Here is a 20,888-nt window from a genome sequence, read left to right as displayed (position 1 = left end):
TCTCCCTCCTCTCTGTTTTTATAGCCCTAGTGGATTTTTCCCTGCTGTTTTCTCCTGGCCACAGTACAGGCAACACAGGTTTGAGAACCTTAACAGATACCCTGCAACTCTAACTATCTGTCCGGAAGCCACCATTTTAAGCTTAAAATAATACCACTGAACCCTAGTGGATTTTTCCTTGCAGTTTTTTCCTGGCCACAGTACAGGCAACACAGGTTTGAGGACCTAAACAGATACCCTGCAACTCTAACTATCTGTCCAGAAGCCACCATTTTAAGCTTAAAGTAATACCACTGAACCCTAGTGGATTTTTTCCTGCAGTTTTCTCCTGCCCACAGTACAGGAAACACAGGTTTGAGGACCTTAACAGATACCCTGCAACTTTAACTATCTGTCTGGAAGCCACCATTTTAAGCTTAAAATAATACCACTGACCCCTAGTGGATTTTTCCCTGCAGTTCTCTCCTGGCCACAGTACAGGCAACACAGGTTTGAGGACCTTAACAGATACCCTGCAACTCTATCTGTGCGGAAGCCACCATTTTAAGCTAAAAATAATACCACTGAACCCTAGTGGATTTTTCCCTGCAGTTTTCTCCTGGCCACGGTATAGGCAACACAGGTTTGAGGACCTTGACAGATACCCTGTAACTCTAACTATCTGTCCGGAAGCCACCATTTTAGGCTTAAAATAATACCACTGAAGTATGTGTCCCAGTAAATAACTACTACATAAGCTAATCTTTTAATTAATGCTAGACTTTATAAGCACAACAAGAATTTACAGTGTTTTTATTTTTGCTAGTCACCACAAAAAGCAGACGCCAGCAGCTCCTATCCTTTCTCTTTGGTTACCCACTATCTTCATACTGTTTCTGTGTATATTCTCCTGTTCTGCACTTGACCCTTCCCTGAATTCATTTCTAGCCTCACTCATAATTGCCTTTCCTAGTGCACCTGCCCTATTTTACTGTCTTCAGACTCTTACATATTAATGCTTTTTATTGTTTTGTCCTGCTTTTAGCTGCTAGTAATACCTCTCTGTCCCCCTCCAAAGCCCCTCTCTATATTGTAGCTTATTTTAACCATACAGCACTGGGTTTGCTTCAAGTACATCTACTTGTGTAGCTTGAGGCCAGTGTCCTTTTGTAAGCTTACTTCTGCTCATATTTTATTTCTTTTTATTTTATTTCTTGTGACTATACCTTTTAGAAACTTTATATCCTTGTCTCTCAAGCTAGTTTTTCACTATGTTTTTCTGATTGTTTCTATGACTTCATCTTGACCAGGGTGCTAGCCCAGCCCAGTATTAGTCACTACCCCTTCCCATCACCCCACTTCCTCTTCCTAGTCTTCATAGGTGCCTCACAACAGCAGGAGCCATTTTGAAACCTTCTTTCCCCTTCATGCTGCTGAGCATCTGCTGCTCTGTGTAAGGTAAAATTTTGATTCTTTGGCATTAACTGTTTTGTGATGTCTTTTCTGTTGCCTTAACTGCTTTAAATCTAACAATATTTGGTGATTATTCTGTTGCTTTATCTGCTTTAGGTCATATAGTATTTTGTGATTATATTGAGTTACTATTGCTTGGATATGCAGTTTCTGGTGTACTTTTTTTCACGATTCTAGTTTTGTGAATATTTAAAGTCGATTTCCCCTGTCGCAAGGAGCTCCAGCACATTATGATCACGGGTAGCTTAGCATTTGAATTGTACTCATCTTATTTCTTGTTTTTTAATGAAAAAAAAATGTAAATGTGAATATTTACCAAGTTTCTTGTTGCAAGGAGCAACAGCACCTTAACTTCACATTTAGATGTATCTGTAGTATTTTTACTGTAATTTCTTGGTGTAGCTCTAAGGTAAAAGGAAGAACTATTGCCTGAAAGTGTACCAATTATTGTCCTCAGTATCCTGTATTTCTGTTTTCCTGCTTTTGTGAATTATTGTCTTGTATATGTCTACACTGCGCTGCTAACTACTGTTGTTCTGCATTACTTTATGCATAGGTGTAAACACTGCTGTGTTCTCAGCTAGCTATGTATGTAAGACACTCATACAATGGAAATCAATGCTAGGTATACTGTCTCTGCCTACCTGTATTAATTTTTTTCTGTCTACCCATTGTATTTTTGTCTCTTGCTCTTTTCTTGAATTACTTGCTCATAACTAATCTCCCTCCTCTCTGTTTTTATAGCCCTAGTGGATTTTTCCCTGCTGTTTTCTCCTGGCCACAGTACATGCAACACACGTTTGAGGACCTTAACAGATACCCTGCAACTCTAACTATCTGTCTGGAAGCCACCATTTTAAGCTTAAAATAATACCACTGAACCCTAGTGGATTTTTCCCTGCAGGTTTCTCCTGGCCACAACACAGGTTTGAGGACCTTAACAGATACTAAACAACTCTAACTATCTGTCCAGAAGCCACCATTTTAAGCTTAAAATAATACCACTGAACCCTAGTGGATTTTTCCCTGCAGTTTTCTCCTGGCCACAGTACAGGCAACACAGGTTTGAGGACCTTAACAGATTCCCTGCAACTCTATCTGTCCAGAAGCCACCATTTTAAGTTTAAAATAATACCACTGAACCCTAGTGGATTTTCCCTGCACTTTTCTCCTGGCCACAGTACAGGCAACACAGGTTTGAGGACTTTAACAGATACCCTACAACTCTATCTCTCCGGAAGCCACAATTTTAAGCTTAAAATAATACCACTGAACCCTAGTGGAGTTTTCCCTGCAGTTTTCTCCTGGCCACAGTACAGGCAACACAGGTTTGAGGACCTTAACAGATACCCTGCAACTCTAACTATCTGTCTGGAAGCCACCATTTTAAGCTTAAAATAATACCACTGAACCCTAATGGATTTTCCCCTGCAGTTTTCTCCTGGCCACAGTACAGGCAACACAGGTTTGAGGACCTTAACAGATACCCTGCAACTCTATCTGTCTGGAAGCCACCATTTTAAGCTTAAAATAATACCACTGAACCCTAGCAGATTTTTCCCTGCAGTTTTCTTCTGGCCACGGTACAAGCAACACAGGTTTGAGGACCTTAACAGATACCCTGCAACTCTAACTATCTGTCCGGAAGCCACCATTTTAAGCTTAAAATAATACCACTGAAGTATGTGTCCCAGTAAATAACTACTACATAAGCTAATCTTTTAATTAATGCTAGACTTTATAAGCACAACAAGAATTTACAGTGTTATTTTTGTTAGTCACCATGAAAAGCAGACTCCAGCAGCTCTTATCCTTTCACTTTGGTTACCCACTATCCTTGGTGTAGCACTAAAGTAAAAGGAAGAACTATTGCCTGAAACTGTACCAATTGTTGTCCTCAGTATCCTGGATTTCTGTTTTCCTGCTTTGTGAATTATTGCCTTGTGTATGTCTACACTGTGCTGCTAACTACTGTTGTTCTGCATTACTTTATGCATAGGTGTAAACACTGTTGTGTTCTTAGCTAGCTAGCTATGTGTGTAAGACACTCATACAATGGAAATCAATGCTAGGTATACTGTCTCTGCCTACCTGTATTAATTTTTTTCTCTCTACCCATGGTATTTTTGTCTCTTGCTCTTTTCCTGAATTACTTGCTCATAACTAATCTCCCTCCCCTCTGTTTTTATAGCCCTAGTGGATTTTTCCCTGCTGTTTTCTCCTGGCCACAGTACAGGCAACACAGGTTTGAGGACTTTAACAGATACCCTGCAACTCTATCTGTCCGGAAGCCACCATTTTAAGCTTAAAATAATACCACTGAAGTATGTGTCCCAGTAAATAACTACTACATAAGCTAATCTTTTAATTAATGCTAGACTTTATATGCACAAGAATTTACAGTGGGTTTTTTTTTTGCTAGTCACCACGAAAAGCAGATGCCAGCAGCTCCTATCCTTCCTCTTTGGTAACTCACTATCCTCATACTGTTTCTGTGTATATTCTCCTGTTCTGCACTTTACCCTTCCCTGAATACATTTCTAGCCTCACTCATAATTGCCTTTCCTAGTGCACCTGCCCTATTTTACTGTCTTCAGACTCTTACATATTAATTTTTTTTTGTTTTGCCCTGCTTTTAGCTGCTAGTAATACCTCTCTCTCCCCCTCCAAAGCCCCTCTCTATTGTAGCTTATTTTAACCATACAGCACTGGGTTTGCTTCAAGTAAATCTACTTGTGTAGCTTGAGGCCAGTGTCCTTTTGTAAGCTTACTTCTGCTCATATTTTATTTCTTTTTATTTTATTTCTGGTGACTATACCTTTTAGAAACTTTATATCCTTGTCTCTCAAGCTAGTTTTTCACTATCTTTTTCTGATTGTTTCTATGGCTTCATCTTGACCAGGGTGCTAGCCCAGCCCAGTATTAGTCACTACCCCTTCCCCCACCTCACTTCCTCTTCCTAGTCTTCATAGGTGCCTCACAACAGCGGGAGCCATTTTGAAACCTTTCCCCTTCATGCTGCTGAGCATCTGCTGCTCTGTGTAAGGTAAAATTTTGATTCTTTGGCATTAACTGTTTTGTGATGTCTTTTCTGTTGCCTTAACTGCTTTAAATCTTACAATATTTGGTGATTGTTCTGTTGCTTTATCTGCTTTGGGTCATATAGTATTTTGTGATTATATTGAGTTAATATTGCTTGCAGATGCAGTTTCTGGTGTACTTTTCCTCGCGACTCTAGTTTTGTGAATATTTAAAGTCTATTTTCCCTTTCGCAAGGAGCTCCAGCACCTTTTGATCATGGGTAGCTTAACGTTTGAATTGTACTCATCTTATTTCTTGTTTTTTAATGAAAGAAAACTGTAAATGTGAATATTTACCAACTATGTTTCTTGTTGCAAGGAGCAACAGCACCTTAACTTCACATTTAGATGTATCTGTAGTATTTTTACTGTAATTTCTTGGTGTAGCACTAAAGTAAAAGGAAGAACTATTGCCTGAAAGTGTACCAATTATTGTCCTCAGTATCCTGTATTTCTGTTTTCCTGCTTTTGTGAATTATTGTCTTGTATATGTCTACACTGTGCTGCTGCTAACTACTGTTGTTCTGCATTACTTTATGCATAGGTATAAACACTGCTGTGTTCTTAGCTAGCTATGTGTGTAAGACACACATACAATGGAAATCAATGCTAGGTATACTGTCTCTGCCTACCTGTATTAATTTTTTTCTCTCTACCCATTGTATTTTTGTCTCTTGCTCTTCTCCTGAATTACTTGCTCATAACTAATCTCCCTCCTTTCTGTTTTTGTAGCCCTAGTGGATTTTTCCCTGCTGTTTTCTCCTGGCCACAGTACAGGCAACACAGGTTTGAGAACCTTAACAAATACCCTGCAAATCTAACTATCTGTCCGGAAGCCACCATTTTAAGCTTAACATAATACCACTGAACCCTAGTGGATTTTTCCCTGCAGTTTTCTCCTGGCCACAGTATAGGCAACACAGGTAGATACCCTGCAACTCTAACTATCTGTCCAGAAGCCACCATTTTAAGCTTAAAATAATACCACTGAACCCTAGTGGATTTTTCCCTGCAGTTCTCTCCTGGCCACAGTACAGGCAGCACAGGTTTGAGGACCTTAACAGATACCCTGCAACTCTGTGTGGAAGCCACCATTTTAATCTTAAAATAATACCACTGAACCCTAGTGGATTTTTCCCTGCAGTTTTCTCCTGGCCACAGTACAGGCAACACAGGTTTGAGGACCTTAACAGATACCCTGCAACTCTAACTATCTGTCCAGAAGCCACCATTTTAAGCTTAAAATAATACCACTGAAGTATGTGTCCCAGTAAATAACTACTACATAAGCTAATCTTTTAATTAATGCTAGACTTTATATGCACAACAAGAAATTACAGTGTTTTTTTTTTTTTGCTAGTCACCACAAAAAGCTGACACCAGCAGCTCCTATCCTTTCTCTTTGGTTACCCACTATTCTCATACTGTTTCTGTGTATATTCTCCTGTTCTGCACTTTACCCTTCCCTGAATTCATTTATAGCCTCACTCATAATAGGCTTTCCTAGTGCATCTGCCCTATTTTACTGTCTTCAAACTCTTACATATTAATGTTTTTTTTTTGTTTTGCCCTGCTTTTAGCTGCTAGTAATACCTCTCTCTCCCCCTCTAAAGCCCCTCTCTATTGCAGCTTATTTTAACCATACAGCACTGGGCTTGCTTCAAGTAAATCTACGTGTGTAGCTTGAGGCCAGTGTCCTTTTGTAAGCTTACTTCTGCTCATATTTTATTTCTCTTTATTTTATTTCTCTTTATTTTATTTCTGGTGACTATACCTTTTAGAAACTTTATATCCTTGTCTCTCAAGCTAGTTGTTCACTATCTTTTTCTGATTGTTTCTATGACTTCATCTTGACCAGGGTGCTAGCCCAGCCCAGTACTAGTCACTACCCCTCCCCCTCACCTTTTTCTTCCTAGTCTTCATAGGTGCCTCACAACAGCAGGAGCCATTTTGAAACCTTCTTTCCACTTCATGCTGCTGAGCATCTGCTGCTCTGTGTAAGGTAAAATTTTGATTCTTTGGCATTAACTGTTTTGTGATGTCTTTTCTGTTGCCTTAACTGCTTTAAATCTTACAATATTTGGTGATTATTCTGTTGCTTTATCTGCTTTAGGTCATATAGTATTTTGTGATTATATTGAGTTAATATTGCTTGCATATGCAGTTTCTGGTGTACTTTTCTCGCGATTCTAGTTTTGTGAATATTTAAAGTCTATTTTCCCTGTCACAAGGAGCTCCAGCAGCTTATGATCACGGGTAGCTTAGCGTTTGAATTGTACTCATCTTATTTCTTGTTTTTTAATGAAAGAAAACTGTAAATGTGAATATTTACCAATTTCTTGTTGCAAGGAGCAACAGCACCTTAACTCCACATTTAGATGTATCTGTAGTATTTTTACTGTAATTTTGTAGTTTTTCACTATCTTTTTCTGATTGTTTCTATGACTTCGTCTTGACCAGGGTGCTAGCCCCGCTCCGTTTGCCCCCTACCCTACCCCCATTCTCACCCACCCCATTACAATTACCTTTATACCTAGCTCTCCCTCCCATTCCTGTCCCACTAGCCACTATAATTTTACTTCTTGCCTATTGCCACAACCACCTTACTAATCTGTTAATCTTGTCAACACCACTTCCTCTATACCACTGTCTCTATACCTACTCTATCTGACCATATTTTATTCCAACATGTATTATTTTCTAATATCTTCTACACTACTCCTTATTCTCTCTATCTCCACCTCTTACCACTCCAGTCTCTGTGACCCACTCCTATGTTCACCAACTTCTGACTCATACAACATGTATCCAACTACTTCATATTTTACTATCTTCCCTAATCTCTTTACTACCTCTACCTCAAGTCTATATAAACTATCCATAAATAGAAGTTATGTCCTTACCATAACGTTCCATGTTAGTTGTCTTCTTTTCGCCTTCTTTCTTGCTGGATGGGTTCAGAGCCGACCTCGGCTCTGACTCGGCCACTCTAAAAGCTCGAGAGTTGGTTCCACCAGCTCGAGGCTCCCCTTATATCCCACAATGCTAGGCGGTAATACCTCAGATCTCGTTTGTAAGCTAGGCCCAGCCAAAAGAAATCCAGAATACTGGAAATGGGAAACCCACCTCTATAAAAGGACAGAAGGAAGGTGACCTATAACCTGATGAAGGAATATATACATAGTAAAGTATATACATATATACAATAGAGGTGGTAGGAAGAGAGGTCACAATCAAACTCCTCTAGGTCTGTCCAGGCTAGGGGGAAGGAGGGGCCTTAAGAAAGAAGCAGAAGAAGACAACTAACATGGAACGTTATGGTAAGGACATAACTTCTATATGTTAAGTTGTCCATCTCGCCTTCATTCTTGCTGGATGGGACCGTGTCCCTAGCACCTTGTCCCGGGTGGCCTATCGGAACAGACTCTTGAGTACAGTGGAACCAAAGTTAGCTCTATGTCTAGAAGCTAAATCCAACTTGTAATGAGAAATGAAAGTGTGAGGAGTAGCCCATGTAGCTGCTGCACAAATCGTATCAATAGGCAGCCTGTCTTGGAAGGCTATAGAAGTAGCCAAAGCTCTAGTTGAATGAGCCTTAGGTCTGTTAGGCAACTTTTGGTGTCTAAACTCATACACAAAGGAAATCAAGGATGTAAGCCATCTGGAGAGTGATACTTTTGAAACTGGAAGGCCCTTTCTACCTTCTGCATAACAGACAAACAATTGGTCAGTTTTTCTGGTTTGTTTGGTCCTATCCAAATAATAAATAAAATGAAAGCACCGAAGACTCAGCAGCAAGTGCCACAATTAGGGCTATAAGTAGTAAATAATCCAAACTCGGAGTATGTTCCAAATGAACAGCAGCAGTTTAATGGAAGTCAAAATACGTAGCAACAAGTACACCTCACGTTTCGTCAGGTGTACTTGTTGCTACGTATTTTGACTTCCATTAAACTGCTGCTGTTCATTTGGAACATACTCCGAGTTTGGATTATTTACTACTTATAGCCCTAATTGTGGCACTTGCTGCTGAGTCTTCGGTGCTTTCATTTTATTTATTAGTTTTATTTTTGCACCGGCCATCCTTTCTTTTCCTATCCAAATAATACCTTAATTGTCGATGAACATCTAGCCAATGTAATTTTTGTTCAGACCTGTTAGAATAGTTAGGAAAAACACAGGAAGGTCAATGTTTTGATTTAGATTTGCCGCAGAGGCTACTTTAGGTAAAAAGGATGGATTGGTCCATAAGGATACCCTATCCTTATGAAACAAAAGATATGGTGGTCGACTGCTGAGTGCATGAAGCTCTGAGACCCTCCTAGCCGAAGTAATGGCTACCAGAAAGAGTGTCTTCCAGGATAGCAATTTCATTGAACAGGAAGCTGCAGGTTCAAAAGGGGGGAGAATCAAAGATGTGAGAACTAAATTAAGGTCCCAAGAAGGAGGAGGATTTCTTATAGGAGGCTTAAGAAGAAAAACTCCCTTCAAGAAAGCTTTGCAAAGCTTGTGAGACATGATGGCAGAATCCAAGATGCCCACATGAAAGTTAGATATAGCTGCCAATTGAACCTTAAGAGTAGATGGAGACGAACCTGCGTGGAAAAGTTCGGCTAGGAAATCAAGGACAATTTGAATGGGAGCAGTGAAAGGATCTATGTCCCTTCCTTGAGCCCAATAGGAGAAGCATTTCCACTTACTAAGATAAATCTTCCGGGTGGAAGATTTATGGGAAGCTATTAAAATATCTCGAACTGAGTGAGATATTTGAGGAAGTCTGGCTAAGGTTGGAATTGGAGGAACCAAGCAGTGAGGTTCAGAGAGGGGAGGGAGCGATGTAACTGACCCGACTGATGGATCAAAAGATCTGGAACTAGGTCCAGATGCCAGGGTTGCTCCAACAGAAATTGGTGTAGAAAGGGGAACCAAACCTGTCGAGGCCAGTAAGGAGCAATGAGGATCAATGAAGCCTTCTGAGCGATAGCTTTCTGTATCACTTGAGAAATTAGTGGGAAGGGAGGAAAGGCATACAGAAGTCCCCGGGGCCAAACTTGGACTAGAGCGTCCCTGCTGGGATGGCTTGGTAGAGGAAAGAGGGTGAAATAATCTTTGCACTTGCTGTTTTGGGGAGTAGCAAAAAGGTCGCAGCAAGGCTGGCCCCACTTTAGAAAAATTTTCTCGAGATTGAATTTTTCAGAGACCACTCGTGAGGCATGAGAATAGCTCTGCTCAATTTGTCCGCAATGAGATTGGACTTCCCGGGGATGTGCATTGCTATCAGAAACCGCTGAGAAGAAATCGCCCATTGCCACAGTCTGAGTGCTTCTCGACATAGGGGTAGGACCTGGTTCCGCCTTGTTTGTTGATATACCACACTACAGACATGTTGTCCGTCTGAATTGCTATCGTTCATAAAGGAAGAGAGTCTTGAAGGGCTTGCAATGCTAAAAGCACTGCTCTCATCTCTAGAACATTTATATGCAAGTGGCGTTCGTCTGGTTGCCATATGCCCTGGACTGTTCTGCCCTGATAATGCCCCCCCCACCCGATCAGGGAGGCATCCGTTGTCAGAGTAGCAACCGGAGGGGGAGGAACAAAAGGTCTTCCTAGGAAGAGCTGGGGGGAAGAAATCCACCAAAGAAGATGATTCCTGCATGCTTGTGTTATCACAATGGTGTGGGACATCGGAAGTTGTTGGTATGACCATTGTGTGAAGAGCATCCATTGTAAGATTCTCATGTGAAATCTGGCTAATAGAAGTAGAGGGATAGCAGCTGCCATAATCCCCAGTACTTTTAGGACTAATCTGACTTTGATTCTGTTGCTGTGGAAAAGAAGGGAGACTAGTTTGTGTATGTCTGCTATCCTTTGGTCTGTGAGTCTCGCAGACATGTTGACTGTGTCTAGATTTGCGCCTATGAAGGTAATAGCACGACAAGGCGACAAAACAGACTTTTCGCAATTTATTGAGATACCTAGCTTTCGAAAAATGCGAAAAGTGTAGTCTCTGGCAAGTAGAAGAAGATGCTTGGTAGGAGCTGTAAGGAGCCAGTCGTCTAAGTATGGAAACACCTGGAATCCTTGACGTCTCAGGTGAGAGGCCACCACTGCCATGCATTTGGTAAACACCCGGGGAGCAGTGGTGAGTCCAAAGGGCAGGGCTCTGAATTGAAAGTGACTGGTTCCCAGCATGAAGCGGAGGAATCTCCTGGAGTGTCTGTTCATTTTTATATGATAGTACGCATCCTGGAGGTCTATAGAGCACATCCAGTTTTCCTTTCCCAATAGGGGTAGGATGGATTGCAATGTGACCATCCGAAATCTTGTTTTCTTGACAGACTTGTTCAAGATGCTGAGATCCAAAATGGGTCTCCAGTCCCCTGTTTTCTTTGGAACCAAAAAGAATTTGGAGTAGATTCCGGATCCTTGCTGGTCTGCTGGCACTGGCTGAATGGCTCTTTTTGCAAGCAACTTTGATATTTCTAACGCTGCTTGATCCCTTTGAGCGGGTGGAACATCTGGAAGGGATTTTTTTGATTGATTTGGAAAGCGAAAGAACGGAATGGAATAGCCTTCGGAAATGATGGACTGTACCCACTTGTCTTGAGTTAGGGATCGCCAGGCTTCTGGGTACAGTGATAATCTTCCCCCGACTGCCTCCGAAGGTGGACAGTTGGGCAACACCTCAGGGATGCTGGAAGGGCTTATCGGAAAAGGTTTCTCGATTGCCCTGGTTCTGCGGACCCCCCCTGCCTCTAGGGTGACGTCTACCATTATTGTTCCCCCCTCTGCCTCTAGAGGGGAACCGACTCTGTGTGTCAGGCAAAGTCCCTTGAGATTGCTTGCGGAACCACATTTTTCCACTTTTCTGGCCTTTGGGGTAAGGCCTAGAAGGAGTAGAAAAACGGACTCCGGCAGAAAGAGTTTTGCCATCCGTCTCGCACCTTGTCAAGGTTTCTTTCACTTGAGGACCAAAGAGGGACGATCCATCAAACGGGGAATTAGTGAAAGACGTCTTAAAGGGGTCCGCAAAATTGCATAGCCGCATCCAGGCATGCCGGCGTAAGGCCACACCTGTCCCTGCGGCTCTGCTCGCTCCATCAGCCGCATATGAAAGGAGGCACATGGAGGAGTTAGCTATAGAATTTAGGGTAGCCAGCTGAGCGTTCATCTTGTCCTGAAAACCCGCAGCTGTGGGATCCTTTAACATCTCACTCACTTCCTTGATCAAGTCTCTTTGAAGACGAGTGAAATGACAGAGGTAGTTCAGCGAACGCATAGAAAAGGTCGCTGATGAGAACATCCGCTTCCCGTACCTGTCCATAGACCTAGATTCCTTGTTAGGGGGATGGACAGGCACTGAAGGATCAGCTAGTTCCTTCTTAGTGGCGGCAGCTACCACCATAGCATCCACAGAAACTCCCTTAGTCAGAAATTGCTTATCTGCTGGTGCTGTAATAAACTTTGAAGGTCTCCTGGGGGTGTGGTCCACAGAGTCAGGAGCCATCCAAGCCTTTTTTGCTACCACCTGCATAAGGGGGTCAAAGGGGGGGGACACCCAGGAGGTGGAAGGGCGAGAGCCGAACGCCTCAAGATACACAGATTCATCCTCCGAAGGGTTAAGGGCTGGCCAATTTCCCCTCTGTTTTAAGATCTCTAGAATGTCTGCAAAGGAGACGTCTTCAGAAGGGGAACGGGGGGAACCCTCAGAATCCTCTAAATCCGTGTCAGAGGTGACAGACTCAGGTGAGTCTATGTGCTTCCTCTTGCACTTTCTCTTCCTAGGGGGCTCCCCTGCCAATTCAGGAGAGGCCTCGGAAGAGGATGAGATCCCCACAGGGGATTCTTGAGGAGCTGGCTCTCTGCGGTCTGGGATGAGGGAGTGAGTAGACATTACCTGAGGCACTGAAGAGGGAGGGACGGACGGAGCCGACTGTGGAGTTGAACCGGGTTCCAACACACTCCGCATGACCTCGAAAGCACCCCTGTCAGGCAGAGCCAGAGGTCTCCACTCCGAAAAGCTGAAAACCTCCCTCGGCACCGACAGTGATGGCTCCGAGGCCGATGTCGGAGCCGAACTCACCAGCGCCCGAGCCGAGAGGGAGAGCGGGGTCGGACAAGGGTCCGATGCCACTCACCCCCTCGGAGCCGACGATGGAAGTCCGGCGCCGAGATTCTTCCAAGGAGGAAATCGGAGCCGACGACGGAGCCAAAGACAATTGTATCGGCTCCGACGCTACCACAGTCTCGGGTCAACGCCTGCCCGAGCTCAAAGGAGTCGGAGGAGGAACATTTTGAGAGATAGGATTAAGCATCGACTGATGAGTCGGGCTCTGAAGCATTTGGGCCAGTGCCTCTGACTTAAGTAGTCGACTCACTACCTTCTGAAGGTCATGGTCAGAAAGTCTCGATGACCTAGAGGAGTGAGATCTATGGCTCCGTTCAGACAGCAAGGGAGATGCTGGAGCCGAATGAACGGAGCCAAGGGACGGTGACCTGGACCTCTTCCTAGATGTCGGTTCCGATGGTCTGATCGGAGCCGACTCAGAGATTTCCAATACCTCGGCTCCAGCCGGAGCCGAGGGAACCACAGAAATAGAAGTTCGAGTCTCATCGGCTCCAGCCGGAGCCGATGTTGAAGCAGACTTCGATGTCTTAGGTGTCGACTCAGTTGCTGGAGTCGAAGACCTAGAAGCCTTAGAAGGTTTGCCCGAAGAAACAGTCGGGGGACCCTCAGGCTTTAACAAGCCCCGTAAAATGAGCTTATTTTTACTTTCCTGCAGGACTCTAGGGCTGAAGCCATGGCATACAGCACAAGTGTCCTGCAGGTGTAAAGGTCCCAGGCAGTTCACACAAGAAGTGTGACCGTCTGTCAGAGACATTTTCTGACAGCACGAGTCACACTTCTTGAAGCCTGAGACCTTCGAATCCTTAGACATTTCAAGGAACAAGTGCAATCACACACAAGCACAAACACACCGATTACACTATTGACAAAAATAAAACTAATTTAAAACTAATAAGTTTAGATAGTGTTTAAAAGTCCCTACAAAAACACATACACTTCCAGGAGGGATGAGAGGGCCCGAAGGCCTAAGGGAAGAACAGATAAGTTCTTGTGGTAAGGAGAAGAGAAAAAAACAAGGAGGAAGGATAAGAATCCTTTAAAAGTAAGGGGATACTGTCAAAAAACTAATTTAAAAGGGTTTTTCTAAGTTTTTAAACTGTTTTCTACACTAACCTGAAGCCGGTTGAAGCAACACACCTCGATAGCTGTAGCGGCAAATGAGATCTGAGGTATTACTGCCTAGCATTGTGGGATATAAGGGGAGCCTCGAGCCGGTGGAACCAACTCTCGAGCTTTTAGAGTGGCCGAGTCGGAGCTGAGGTCGGCTCCGAACCCATCCAACAAGAATGAAGGCGAGATGGACAACTTAACATTACAGGTTTTAAACCTTCCCACAAAGGTAAGTCAAAACTATACAAATTCCATCTCGCATCTACTACACACTCTCTCCTCACTAAAAACCTACTTTGTTCTGGAGATATCCATCCCAAACCTGGCCCCTCTTCTCTCACCAAAACTACCTCTACACTGCCCCATCTTACTCCTCTAACAGTCACCAACCTCAGTCACAACAATCATCTCCATCCAAATACTTAACTATTTACTCATTGAATATTCAGAGTCTAGCAAATAAAGTCACTGAATTGCACTCATGGATAGCTCTCAATACCCCTCACATCCTCTCCCTATCTGAAACCTGGCTCAAGCCACAAATCTCAAATAGTGAAATACTCCCACCAGGTTATGATATCTTACGATCTGATAGACCTGTAAAAAAAAGGTGGTGGCTTGGCCATCCTCTTCTCAAACATTTAGAGCACAAGCAAAAATAACAAGTTATGCTGAAGACCTGTTGTACCAAACCAGATAAATACGAAAAATAAAGTACAGGTCACCGCTGAATAATTCTTTGTAGAATCTCCTTTATTAAAAGTGTTTTAATAAAGGAGATTCTACAAAGAATTATTCAGCGGTGACCTGTACTTTATTTTTCGTATTCGTCTTCTCAAACATTCTTAACCTCTCACCATACCCTTCCCCAATTCCTGACTTCCTCCCAGCTGAAATCATCATCCTTAACTGCCATCCGAATCCCCACAAAAAACTTGCAATTGCCTCTATCTACCTTCCTCCTGGTAACAATCTGCCCATTCTTGAAAACATCCTATCCTGGTTCTCCCACAACATATCATATCAGACACTTATCCTTGGTGATGTCAGCTTTGATTGGTCCAAACTCACAACTGACTCCCCCCAACTCAGTATCCACCTACACGGCTTCCATCAACTTATAACATCTCCCACTTGCTTCTATAAAAATTCCACTTCCAACTCCATTATAGACTGGATCCTTAGCAATTCCCCCCACCAATACCACAATCCCACCACCTTACCTGACTTCCTCAGTGATCATCTCCCTACCACCAGCTTAAGACACTAATCCCACTTTCCTAAACCCCACCTAATCAAAGACTGTCGAAAACTATCTACTTTCAATTCATCCCAATTTAACTCCATTCTCCACAACATAGATTGGTCCATCCTAAAACACCTCCCCCTAAACAATGCTGTAAGCACTTTCAATAGCATCTTCATGAATACTCTAAACTCCTTAGCTCCATCTAGGAAGATCAGAGTAAAATCAAACCACGCTCCCTGGCTTTCCAAAGAGACTAGGTCCCTTATGAAAGAAAGAGATCATGCTTGGAAAACCTGGACTAAAACTAAACAACCGCCTTTTCTTCAAAAATACAGACAACTGAGGAACCTTGCAAAAAAACATACAACTAATGACAAAAACTTATACTATAGCTCTGCTCAGCTTAACAACAAATCCAATCCTCGAAACTTTTGGTCAACTCTCAACAACATCCTCTATCCTGGAAAGCCGTCTAATCCCTCCCCATACCCTAACTCTTCCTCTCAGGAAACAGCTACCCTCCTGAATAAACACTTTATCTCTTTTATCCAAAATCTGGCAACCTCTAAGCCAAACTCTACTTCGACACCCACCTCTCCAAGTCCTACTAACACAACTTTGTTTTCTTTTGAGCCAGTTCCCATTACTTACATCAAATATCTACTAGTCAAGATAAAACCTTGCTATCCTTCCACTGACAATCTAGCTCCTACATTCCTCAAACTTGTTGCTGACTCAATTGCCTATCTTGTATCTATACTAATTAATCAATCTATTCTGGAATCAACTATCCCCACCCTTTGGAAATCTTTCTTCACTATCCCTCTTCATAAAGGTGGAAACTCCACTGACCCCTCAAACTACCGACCCATTGCCATTCTGTCCCCCCTCTCCAAGATATTAGAAAAATGTATTCACTCACAGCTAGCTTCTCAATCACCTCCTCACACACCACTTACTTACCCCTACACAACATGGATTCTGTCCTCACCACAGCACCACCACTGCCCTCCTCTCCTTTACTCATATCATTGCAGAGGCCCTAGACAACAATAAACTCGTTTCCTGTCTCTTTCTAGATCTCGCCAAAGCCTTCGATACTGTCTCTCATCCTCTACTACTATCCAAACTTGCAAATCTCCACCTATCCCCCTCCACACTTGCCTGGTTTAATAGTTACCTATCTGGCAGGGACCAATCTGTCAAATGGTTTTCATCCTCCTTATCTTTCCTTCCCATCTCCACTGGTGTTCCCCAAGGCTCCATCTTGGGACCCCTTTTGTTTAACATCGTCACCAATGATCTTTACACCTCATGCAAAGAATCCTCCCTTATTCAGTATGCCGATGACTCCACACTTATATCCATCTCAAATAACATTCCTGAACTACACTCCCTGACCCAAGAGGCCCTACTATCCACTGAACAATGGCTCTCTCACAACCTATTGAACCTAAATCCCAAAAAGACCAAACTCCTACTTTTCTTTCCCCGTTCTCTTTCTCATCACAAAACCTCCTTTTTTATTACATCTTCTAACAATACAAACATCCAACCTGACACCCACACAAAACTCGTAGGGGTCATTATCGATGACTAACTCAAGTTCAACCTACACATACTCCAATGTATAAAAAAAACAAACCAGAAACTAGGTCTGCTATATCGGAACAAAAAATTCCTAACCCCCGAATCTAGACTTACCCTGGGCCAGGCACTCCTCCTTCCCTCCCTCTTATATGCCGCCCCAGTTCTTACCAATATCCAGGCCTCCACTTTAAACAAACTGCAACAGACTTACCATAAAATAGCCAGATTCATTACTAACTCCCCATACAACTCACACCACTGCATTTTATTAAACTCTCTTCAATGGCTTGAACTTCCCCAGTTTCTGCTATCTTATTAATTTCATATGCTACACTCTATTCTTTATAAACCCTCCTTCTGTCCATCTCTATCTTCCTTAGTCTCCATCTACATCCCATCCCGGACCCTCCGTACTTCTAACCAACAATTACTTGATATCTACCACCCAAAAAGGTCAGTAGGCAAACTACTCTATAAACACTCCCTTGCCCATGCTTGGAACAAACTACCCCTTGACTTATGTTCAATCTCCCACAACTCACACTTTAAAAATGAACTAAAAGCTTATTTTCTCAATTCCAGAACCTGCCCTTGCCATGACCCTACCTAGTCTTCCTTCCCTTTATGTACCCTCAGAAGGACCATACTTAGTACCTCATTAAACCTCTCTCTCCAATGTGTCTACTATGCATTTGCACAATTTTATACAAACAAAAAATGTTTATTGTTGACCTATTGAACTATATCAATGTAAAATTGTTACTTAGCTTCTTTTTAATGCAACTTTAACTTTATGCATGTAACCCAACATATGTGAATCATTTTGCTATAACTGCTATTATATCAATATTGTTTAAAATTGTACTTGTTTTAAAATGTATTACTGGGGCTTTTCTCCTCGGGTCTCCACTGAAAATGGGCCACAAGCCCAGTTGGACAAACCCGGTTAACAAATGTCAATAAATAAATAAATGTTAATTTTTTAAGTTCGCTTTTGTGTATTTAACTTGAGATAGACATAACAGGAATGAGGAATTATACCTGCTTTTAAAATTAATAGGCATACAGAGAGGGCTTTTGGGCCTATGTGATCCTTACTATAGGACGTTATTGGTATGCTAGGATCAGATGACTGATCAGGACAGGATATTTTCTTAGATCAAGTTTAGGGAATGATTCAGAGTTGGAAAAAAGACATAATTATATCTCTCTTTGTCATACACACATACGAGAACTTTAATCTATTCTGTATATTAACAAATGTAATTTTATCTCTCTCTCTATATATATATATATATATATATATATGTGTGTGTGTGTATGTGTGCATGTATATATCTATATATATATATATCTATATATATATATATATATATATATATATATAGATATATATATAGATATATATATATATATATATATATATATATATATATGTACATACATTTTTTTCATGTAGTGAATAGTTTAAAGTGGGTTGAGAATAAGATAGTTATCTGACATGAATCTCCATTCTTTTGGAAAATAAACAAGAAGTGGGGATATCATCCCATCTAATTAGCAAATTAAATTATACAACAGCTTGAAAGAAATAAATGCAGCTGTTTGCAATTCTGCTGGAGTCACTTGGGAAAAAGACCTGAACACAAACATTGAGCTGGAGCCTTAGCAGTTGCTTTGGAGGTTGTGTAAATATGCTGCAAAATCATGCAGATTTAGCATCTTTACCTGGAAGTGTCTGCATAAGTTTGTTTATACCTGTACACCTTTGGACAGGATGTATCCTGGGGTCCCTCAATGTACTGGAAATGTTTGAAAAATAATGTAGGGGACTGTGAACATGTGTGCTGTTGTTCTGGGTTTGAACTTTTAAAAACTGGCCTGCAAAGTCTGGCCATGCCGAGTAGTGATGTCGTTTATCTTACCTTTATTTGGCAAGGATACAGCATGAACAGGCACTGATATTTTCCCTTATGTCACTGATGAAGATGACCATTACTAGAAAATGGAAATAGCCTGCTCCCCCTGTTCCTACAGTGTAGTTTTAACGAGGGAGAACCAAGTACTGTGGCTCTCTGTTCCTCACAGATAAAGGGTCAGTCAGAGTTAGCAATAAGTGCTTACCTCTCCTAATGGTCAAACTGTATATCAACTCAGTGGATGGGAAGCCCTAGAATGTAATTTTATGTTGAAGAACTTAGCCCTCAGTGGTATCCAGATTTTTTTCTATAGGTTTCCCTTTATTTCTTCAGTTTAGGGTCAACATCTGTGACAGCATGACTGCCCTGACCAGCTGCTCTATCCTGCATCTCTGATTTAAGCAGATTCACAGAGTACCCTGCTGAGTAGGAGTTGCAGCTCCCACATTTGCCACAAGAGGACAGGAGAGTGGATCTGGGAGTCACTAGTTCTCCTCCCAGCAGAGAGTTTAACTTGGTTGTGTCCCTACCTTTCCCTGTACATGTTCGTAATGTGCATGTTTGTCCATAACTCTATATATGACACAGTTATGGCCCAGCCTTTATCCAGCACAATTTCCATTTGATCCCTACTGTCTACGAGAAACTCTATCACAAATAATGTTACTAGACACATGCCCTTAACCACTTTCCCTCCAAAGAGAGGTGAGCAGATTAAACAATCTTCATTCTTTCCCTCCCCAAGACAGCTCAAACCAATCAAATCCGGTTGCCTAGGTCATAGTCAGGGCTTTATCTCTCTGCACCAATAGCATTGGCAGTGGTATCAAGATACAGACTAAACATGGTCTGCAATGCTGCGTTTTATGAAACTTATGTTAAAAGAAAGTGATCATTAAACTGTCCCCCCACTCCACTCCCACCCCAATGGCAGTGTTTATAGATTAGTACTAGGCTAACTGCCCTTGTAAGCCATTTTAAGCCTAGCCAATTATCCCTTGTGAGACTCAAACCATGCACCTTGTGTTTGTAAGGCAAATACCTTAACCATTAGACCAACCTCCCCTATGTTTATCTTTAGATTTTCTTCTGATTTATTAATTCATAATAAATGTTACCAGTTTTATATCTTATAAACTTGTGCTGGAATCTATATTCTGTTATTATTATTAATTTTCTGTGTTCTATGTTGTTACATTTTTATTTTTAACTTAGAACTTTGTTATCTTAGGGTTCCTCTATTGTATTCTAATGGAAAACCTAGTATTTATTTCCACTGGCAGAAGTCACTTTAAGTTTTTAAAATAGAGGCCTTTACTACAAGCTACCCTGTGTAATGGTCTGGGCAGGCAGAAGTGACCATGACAATGCAGAGAAAAGACTTGCAACTGCCAGTCAGTAAATAGTCGTAATAAAACTGTGGTAACTGTAAACAGCACTTAATGTTTTACATCTGATTAGCAGTGAGATTGTGAATAGTTAATTGTTTCCTTTAGTTTTTGTAGAATTTTTATTCAAAGTAATTTCATTTTAGGACCCTGCTGAAAGCCTGGTTACTGCAAGAGGTTAACAACCATGCTCATTTGGGATGTTCATCTTGATTATGGTTGCTTAGGTAGCCACAAAAGCCCAAGGATTTTTGCTGACAATAAGAAAAAGCTTGCTGACACTATTATTTGCTGAACCTTTCTCGAAAAATAATGGATTAGTGTGGAATGTGTTTCCAGCCAATCAGATGCCAACAAACAGAAACCCCATCTGCACAAACATGAATGCAAGAGATATACAAGACTGCAAAAATGTCTTTTATCTGACAGTTGCCTTGACCTTAAGTAACCTCATGGTTGCTGAAGACAAGAATGAGAGAAAATGGTCAAAAGCAACTGAACTGGACAAGTGAGATATTATAAATTTGATCTTGCATATTGGTATTTATGCAATACGTTAATCTGTACAAATATTCTGTTATGTCAGAAAAATAAAAGTGAAATGTAACATGCATTTTTCTAAATAAAATATATAAGTTGAAATAATAGAGCTGAATTTCCCACTCATTTTGTAGATATTCTGAGACAGTAAAATGTTCACTGCTGCAGTATAATGCTAGTTTTACATTTATATTGTTTAAAAATGACCGTCTTTTTTTATAATTTACAAAAATATAGTTATGCATAAAGTTTTAATTTTGTAAAGATTTTTATGCATGTTGAATAACTTTATTTGTTCATTTTATATATAGATATATATATATATATATATATATATATATATATATATATATATATATATATATATATATATATATACATATACAGGCTTTTAAGGTATTCACATTGTTTCAAAATGGGAAAATGGGTTCC

General features: G+C 41.3%; 1 long non-coding RNA gene across 1 annotated transcript; it reads left to right on the top strand.

Annotated features, from left to right (window-relative positions):
- The first annotated feature begins 4,390 nt into the window (after positions 1-4,390).
- Positions 4,391-20,563, top strand: LOC122793709. Its single transcript, XR_006363511.1, has 2 exons — positions 4,391-4,498; positions 20,063-20,563. It is a non-coding gene; the product is annotated as an uncharacterized LOC122793709 (long non-coding RNA).
- Positions 20,564-20,888: the final 325 nt, after the last annotated feature.

The sequence above is a fragment of the Protopterus annectens genome, chromosome 2.part0 (assembly GCF_019279795.1).
Source record: "Protopterus annectens isolate FY-2018-M chromosome 2.part0, PAN1.0, whole genome shotgun sequence".
Classification (NCBI taxonomy): domain Eukaryota; kingdom Metazoa; phylum Chordata; order Ceratodontiformes; family Protopteridae; genus Protopterus; species Protopterus annectens.
Note: the sequence above shows the minus strand (reverse complement) of the source record. Positions and strands in the feature narration are given on the sequence as shown.